Source organism: Balaenoptera borealis (genome assembly GCF_965194805.1).
Source record: "Balaenoptera borealis genome assembly, chromosome: 1".
Classification (NCBI taxonomy): Eukaryota; Metazoa; Chordata; class Mammalia; order Artiodactyla; family Balaenopteridae; genus Balaenoptera; species Balaenoptera borealis.
In genome coordinates, this window is record NC_138860.1 from 75,090,779 (window position 1) to 75,099,771 (window position 8,993).

Below are 8,993 nucleotides of genomic sequence, written 5' to 3' on the forward strand. Positions count from 1 at the left end.
AGAGCTGGAATAGACAATACAAATGCTCTCATATGCCTAGGATGAAAGTCCAGTCCTCCTCTCTCTGCAAAGGTTCTCTTCAGCTGAGATACCAGCATCTGGGGGGATGGGGGTTGAAAACACCTGAGGTCGTGGGAGCAAAGGAGGCACCCACTTGCCTGGCCAGTCAGATCAGCCGAACTGCCCTGATCAGTCCAGCAACACAGTCACACACAAAAACCCACTCTGCCATCCTTAGAAATTATTCTTCCCTGTCTTCATTTTAAAGATAAGGAAATTGGGACCCATTGAGCGGAAATGATTTGTCCAAAGTTATATGTCTGGATAACAGCATGCTTCTTACCAATGATCTGATTCCCATTCTGTGGTATTTTTTCTTTGGAACAATATTCGAGTTATGCCTTATTCACATATCTATAATAATAGGTGTTCTGAAAGTTGATATCAAAGAATTATAAGATACTAGAGAAATGGTAGGATAGGGATGGCCAAGAAAAACTGTGCTTCTCAAAAGTGTACTCCTGTCCACTATCCCTCTAATAATTTTCCCAATTAGATATCCTTCATGTTTAACAAACTACACCATTAAAAGTAAAATATCCTGTTAGAAAGTTATTAGCTATTCATACTTTAATGTGACTAAATCTAGGAGGATGATACACATTGCTTAATTCTTAAGACTTTCCTGAAGACAGCCAGAGGGAAAGGGTGTTTTGACTGAGGGGACGATAGCATTGATTGAGGGAAATAGAGGTCTGCCTATTGTAACCTTATTTTTGGAAAACTGATCATCCATATATGTTATATATGGCCTCATTCCCTGACAGCACTGAATAATAAGATTTATGGACGTAGAAGAGTCTTTTATCCTATATATTATTCTAGCAACTATTAGGTATTGTTTTACTCTTTTCTGGGATTTGAAGAACTTGAAGAGTTCTCATGCTAAATTCCTTAACTACTAATTTCAAACTACCATTTTCAACTTTCAACTTTTGTTAAGCATTGTCTATCATTGTTCTTTCTTAAACGTAAATTCGCCTAGGAGGAGTAACACAAAATCTTCGACAGCTTATAGTGTTTATCTGATCATGTTACTTCTCTCATGACTTATCTGATCATGCTATTCCTTTCTTTAAAACCTTTTGATGAGTTTCCATGGTCTTGATAGGTTCCAGTCCCAGGGTACAAAGGGAGTCTTGTAGAGTTGTAAAGACACATATGCACTGTTCACTACCCATTGATTGAATAACACCTCCACATCCATGTACTATTTTAAATATTCAAGTTTTAAAAGCAAATACAAATTCACTTAAAAACATTCCTGAATTTTTATTAGCTTGTCATTTCAAATATTTTAAATTAATATGCAGTGATATTACATCTACTCTCACATGGATGACCTCAAAATTACTCTTACTCTTAAAAATTTGTTTTAACTCTAAAATTTGGTTTGCCACTGTCCTAGAGAATAGCACCCTGAATCCTTATATGCAAAATTCTCTAAACCCGCCAGTCTTAGGTGACATCTTGCAGAACTCCAATGTGCCATGCTTCCTCACGCTGTGGGCCTTGCATGAGGCAGTTCTTTTCACTACATTCCCTCTTTATCACCTAGCTAACACCTACACATTTTTAAAAAATTAGAGCAGAGATATCATCTTCCCTGGGGGACTTCCTTTACACCCATCAGACTCCACCTAACTAACATGGGTGACATTCCTCTCCTCTGATATGTTTTCACTAAAGACATGTCCCTGCCCATTGGATAGCATAATTATGTGGAACAGTTAAAGAATTCACTTCTTTGACAAGTGTTAGAAAAGCAAAGGTCTGGTATTTTAACTTCTGAAGAAGTCTGGACATGAAAAATTCCAGATACCCCTTTCTTCCCAAGTTCCTAGAACAGGCCATGAAAGGAAATTATTGTGGCTTTTAACTACGCCCTCAGGAAAAAATATCCTTCCCACAACCCACCACTTTTGTTGTCCAATGTGATAAATACCATTCCTGAGAGGAGGGGAGTCTGGCACCAATCAGGAGGCTTGAGGGACCTCAGTCATCTCAGACATCTCCAGGCAGGTAGCCATTTACTCATCTCCTTCAAAGTAGCTGTGCATTGAATTTCCTTGGCTCTTTGGCTTTGCTCATTTTCTGTATAAGTAGCTCAGACATCTCTCATGTTCTTTATCCCTGCACAATTCCAGACAACTTGCTAACCATTAAAAAAAATAGAGAAAAGATATAATTATTGATTTTTTACGGTGGGTAGCTATTGTGACTTTTCATTCTAATAGCATGTCTGTTTCACTTTAGGAGGTAAGCAGGAATAGGGGGCTAATCTTATTCCTTTAAAAGTACACTTTATTCCTCTAAAAAAGTTTAGTGGTAGTTGGGATTGCATGTTTCTTATCTTGACAAAATTTCCCAGCCGAGTCCTTCTAGAATGAATAAGAATAGGTAGAAGAGGCAAAAGAATGTATATTTTTAGCTTGTGTGAGGGACCTTCCATTTTATTTATCGTCCACCTCTCGAGTGTCTGCATCATGAAGATAAAGGCATTTGAAATCCAAATGAAAGTATTTACTCAGATCTTAGCTCCTCAAGACAGCCAACAGATTTGCAAGAGGTTTTAAAGATACAGGTGGCATATTTTGGTAAAAACTAAATCAATGTCTTTTTGAACTGTAAGTGCAGACTCCAGAAAATCATGTGTAGATAATATTAGGCTTTAGAGATGAAAAAATGACTTTTCTAGTTACAACCATCATTTCTCTCCTGTTGGCCCAATATACGTGGTTTAGAATCACAAAATCTGAGTAGTAGGCTAGATCTTCCTTTATACCATCTTGGGCAGCAGAAGTAACTCCCTGAGACTTATATATTCAGCTCACAGTTAGGAACTGGCTGGAAGAAGAGAGCAATGCAATGGAGAGACATATATACACTGTGGAATATTACTCAGCCATAAAAAAGTGAAATAATGCCTTTTGCAGCAACAAGGATGGACTTAGAGGTTATTATACTAAGTGCAGTAAGCCAGACAGACAAAGACAAATATCATATAATATCGCTTATTTGTGGAACCTAAAAAAAAAAAAAGAAAAGGTACAAATGAACTTATTTACAAAACAGAAATAGATCCACAGACATAGAAAACAAACTTATGGTTACCAAAGGGGAAAGGGGTGGGGGAGGGATAAATTAGGAGGTTGGGATTAACACATACATGCTACTATATATAAAAAAGATAACCAACAGGACCTACTGTATAGCACAGGGAACTCTACTCAGTTTTTTGCAATAACCTGTAATGGAAAAGAATATAACTAAATCACTCTGCTGTGCACCTGAAACTTAACACAACGTTGTAAATCAACTATATTTCAATAAAAATATTTTAAAAATACAATATAATACAGCTTCCTTCTTACTCCAAATTTAATTTGCTTATATTCTTGGTGGATACACACATGATTTTATGATACCAGAACTTTTATTCCATTTTTTTCTATGAGGAACTAACACTCAAAGGGAGTCAGTGATGAGCTCGTGGCCACACAGCTAGAAAGGTGACACGTTGGAATACATGGTATCTATCAATACTGAGCTTGGTGTTTTCCTTTTCCTTCCCTCTTTCGTTTTCTTTTCCCTCCTTTTAACTACAAACCAGGTTGTTTTATCCTGAAGAAAGCCTGGGTTTTCTGTGTGACTTCTTCAGAGGCATCTAATTCTAAGTGCAGAGTGCATCTTCCATTTCCTCCTCCTACCACGTCCACTTTTTGTGGATGCCCCGCACTTCTGTAGAATCCCACTGAATTCTACTCACCTCCAGTTCTCTTTATCAACCACAGACCATCACCTATGGGTCCCTGAGTAGTTCACATATTCTTTAGGTGTGAGGAAGTAACAGGCTATACTAATAGCAACCAGAGATTACAGAGATTTTCCAAGACAGTTGCCATTTCAAATATCTTATTCTGTTTTTCCCAAAAGTATACTTGTCAGACTATGCGTTCTGGTTTTGGGGTTAGAAAATATATTTAGTCCAGATAAGCTGTAATTCAGCCCAGACAGACCAGGTTTGTATAACTTTAGTAATGTTAATAAATCAGCAGCTGTAGAAACATTCATTCCTAAACTTCGAAGGGCAAACAGTTAAATTTTCTAGATCCTGAGGGATCACTGAAACAAGTCACATACTGTCTAAGAAACTTTCTCTTTGAAAATGGTGACCTAGTAGCATAAACACAAAAATCCTGGTCAAATCCTTACGGACATTCCTGTTTATGAAGCCTTTGGCAGCATTCTCAGCAGAGTCAGTGGCTCCCTGCTTCTCTGCACATTAACATTGTTCTGACCTCGATTATAGCACTCACTACAGTTGTTTAATATACACTTATTTATTGAATCCTATGTGCCAGGTAATATGCTCGAATACAAACTGCCAGATCACATGGCCACTTGAAGGCCCATGGCCAAACATTCAGTCTCTACCAGGTCCTAGAAGCAAGCTTGCAGCTAAATCAAAAGGAAAAGTAGTTCTCTGCAGAACACAGCATAGAATTGCTCCAAGAGCTTGCGTGTGTGTGCTGTGACTCTTTATCAGGGCGTCTATGGTTGGATCATAAAAGGCCCAAGTGATGGAGCCATTTGTACTGCAGCCTGAGTCCGCTGCAGAGCCCGCCCCTCCCTGGACCCCACTCAAAACTCAGGAAATGGGTCTGAGTTGTACACTCAGAAAAAAAAAAAAAATGTGAATTAAACCCAGCCTGTGCCCTCCAAAGGGCCTGGGATCTAGTTGGGGGAATATATGCATAAACAGAGTTCCCAAAGGAGGTGACAAGTGACATGATATAGCTCATGAATGTAGAATCCTAGAAGAAGGAGCCTCCACCTTTGTACAGTAGAGCACAGTGGGTGAATTTGATCGTATATTCACACCACACGGTCGGTATCTTTTATCTCCTACCTGAATGAGGTAATCAAACGGGTGCTACACTGCAGACAACCACATCCATCCTCTTCACTCCTAGTGCTATGTCATCTCTTTACCTGCGTGACCTTTCCCCATCTTTACCCAACTGAGCCATTTTTAAAAGACTCAGCTTGAGGGCCAATTATTAATGGAGGTATTACGACCACACCCCTTACAAAGTAAGATGAACTCCTTTTGCTTAGCACTTCCTTTCAAAACTATTAATATTAATAATAATAAAATAATTATTTGCTAGACAGCTTTCTGTCCATTATCATAATAACCTCAAGAAATAAATACAAAATAGTTGTTAGCATTCATATATACATATATATATACCACATCTTCTTTACCCATTCATCTGTTGATGGATACTAAAAAATACAACCAACTAGTGAATATAACAAAAAAGAAGCAGACTCACAGATATAGAGAAGAAACTAGTTGTTACCAGTGGGAAGAGGGGAAGGAGGAAGGGCAATATAGGGATAGAGAATTAAGAGATACACGCTATTAGGCATAAAATAAGCTACAAGGATATATTGTACACCATGGGGAATATAGCAAATATTTTATAATAACTATAGAAGGAGTATTCCTTTTAAAAATTATGAATCACTGTATTGTACACCTGTAATATAATATTATACGTCAACTCTACTTCAATTAAAAATATTCCTTTTGGGCTTTTTAGGTCTTGACACTAGGTCACCACCAAAGGAAGGTTTAAAAACATCTTTTTTTGCCACTTTTTTTTTTTTTAACATCTTTATTGAAGTATAATTGCTTTACAATGGTTTTTGCCACTTTTAATGGGCTTTTAAAAGGTAATAATTAATTACAGTTTCTTTAAGTGAGAGAGACCAAATTCTTCAAGCAGGGGTGGAAGGGTGGTTTCTACTAGCAAGAAGGTTCAGGGAAATTTTGAGCATCTGTGGCTTCATCAGGATCTGCGCATGTCCCAACCCCAATTCTCAGAGTCCCATTCCTTCCCAATAAGTGCCTTAGCTTTAACAACAAAGACTTGTGAAGTTGAAAATTCAATTTGCATTGTAATTCAACCAGCTGCAGTGTTAGATTAGGTTTGATGTTCAGAATTTTAGGCCCTGTGACTATAGGAGGTAACGGTCTCTTTCAGGGAAGTCATAATTTTTAGATCTTGCCTATGAATATTTAGCTAGGAATTCAAAACCCTGAGCTCATCATTTTCTTTTCCCAGGTTCTCTTGCACAGTAGTTAAAAGCAAAAATCTAACCCCATAATAGTCCTTACTTTCACTAAAATGTTCTAAGATGTGCATCAGCAATGTATGAGAGAATCCATTCCTCCAAATTCTCAGCAATATTTAGTATCATTATTTTTAAATTTTAGCCATTCTAATGGATGTATTGTGATTTTATGTATTTAGCTGATGACTAATAATGATGAGCACTTTTTTCATGTAATTATTAGCCATTTGCATATATTCCTTGGCACCATGTCTGTCCATCTTTTGCTTGTTTTTATTGAGTTGTTCGTTTTTTATTATTGAAATGTAGGAGTTCTTTATATATTCTATATGTAAGTCATTTGTCAGTTATATTTATTTCAAATATTTTCTCCTGGGGTATAGCTTGCACTTTTATTTCATTGACAATATATTTTTCTGAGAAGAAATTTTTAATTGATAATATTGTCCAAACTTTCTATACCTTTACAGACTTTTTTTCTACTTATTCTAATCACTGAGTGATGAGTATTAAACTATATTTGTCTACCTTTGGGTCTGTTATTGTTCACTTCATGATTTGAATCTTTATTATTAGCTGTACACATATTTAGGATTGTTATGTTTCTTGAAAACTTGACCTTTTTATCATTATGAAATGTCCCTCTTTATAGCTACTAATATTCTTTGTCTTGAAATATACTTTGTATCATATCCACTCCAGCTTTCTTATGATTAGGGTTTGCATTTTGTTTTCTATTTTCTCCTGTCACTTTTATATTTGCTCACATATTTATCATTTTTGGTGCTCTTTATTCCTTTATTTAGAAGAATTATCCAAGGGACTCCTTTTACATTTCTTGTAGTATTTGCTAATAATAAGTCTGTCAGCTTTTGTTTTAAAATGTCTTTTTTTAAACTTTCTGTTAGTGTGTGTGTGTGTGTGTGTGTGTGTGTGTGTAGGAGAACAAAGATAAGGTTGACTGTTGTTTTCTTATACGAAGTTAAGTAACCAAAAGTCAATGCAAAAAAAATTTCAACGTAGAGTTCTCTTTCAAGAGAAAATACCTATCAAAAATAAAGGTTATAATAGCCACCGGTCAGAATGGCTATTAAACCTTTATTTTCGATAGGTATTTTCTCTTGAAAGAGAACTCTAGGTTGTAATTATTTTTTGCATTGACTTTTGGTTACTTAACTTCTTATAAGAAAACAATAGTCAACCTTATCTTTGTTCTCCTGTACATAAAGTATCTTTTTTTGAATACACACACATATACATATTCAACAGAAAGAAATATATTGATACATTGTGCTTTTATCATGAAACAAATGAAATTGGAAATAAATTACGAAAACCTTACCAACATAGTCTTACATACTTAGAAATTAAGTAACAACAGTGCACGATAACTCTTGGAACAAAATAGACTATGCAAACCATTTGCTAAGGTATAGAAAAAAAGAACACAACATACAAAAATCTATTTAATCAAGCAAAACTGTAAATGGACAAGTGGTATTGCTTTATCTTTTTTTTTCCTTTTTATCATTAACTTGTATCCTAGGTGTTTGCTTATCATTGTGAATACTACATTTTTGATACTCTGAATTATGTTGTCTTCTTTTCAAAAGTGTTGGGATTTTACTGGCAGGCAGCTAATTTGCTGGCAGGTTGACTTTCTTTTGTTGAGGCTTGTTTAACACTTTGTTAGGACCTAAGAAATAGTGTCCCTTTTGAGCTGGATTAGGCACATTCCTAAAGTGTGGCCCTTCTGTGGTCTTGCCTATGTATCTCACACGTCCTGCTAGGATTTTCTTAAAGTGGTCAGAACTCTAGCAACCCCAGCACTGTGTGATCTCTGCAATAGCTGTTCAAACCATAGCTCCCCAGTGGCTTTCCTCTATCAGTCTTGTACAGTGTCTCCTTGTATAAGACCGACTTCAAATTTGACTAGAAATCAAGAAGACTCCTTTACAGATTTCTTGAGCTCCTTCCTTGTGCAAGTCTCACCTCTTGAGCACCTTGACCTGCAGATTCTAGCCTCTGTAGACATCTCAAACTCTAGTTTCTCTTTCTTCCACCTAGCAAAATCACTGCATTCTGTTTTGATTCTACTTCTCTTAACTGCAGTTTAGAAAATTTCCTTGTTTTAAGTTGGACTTAACACATCTTTTCATATGCTTATTTGCCATGAATATTTATTTAACAAACTTGGATTAATCATCACATATAGGAGCTATGCCTCCAAACTGCTGCATATATATATATATTTTTAAGTGCCCATGGAACATTTAGTAAAATTGAATATATGCTGGGACATAAATCAAGTCTCAAAACTTCAAAATCTTAAAATCATATAGTTATAAGGAATTAATTTAGCAGTCAGTAATGATAACTGGGAAATTCCCAGTTGTTGGGAAGTTAAAGAATTCACTTCTAAGTAACCCACATGTCAAAAAAGGAGTCAAGTGAAAATTAGAAAGAATTTTTAAATGAATAATTACAAAATTATGACATATAAAATTTGTGGAATGTAGCCAAGTCTGTGCTTATAGAATAATTGACCTCTTAAGATGCTTATATTAGAATGGAAGAATGAGTTTCTGAAAAACAAAAAACAAAAAACAGTGGTCTAAGCAGATATCTTAAAAGGAAAGAAGTAGAAAAGCATAGCAAAACTAATGAAAGTAGATGGAAGTAAGTAAAATGAACTTTAGAACAGGAAATAATAGGAAACACAGTAAAGTTGGAAGAATCAAGAATGCTAATAGGTTGTTTCTCATGAAGGAGGGGGTCACAGATAA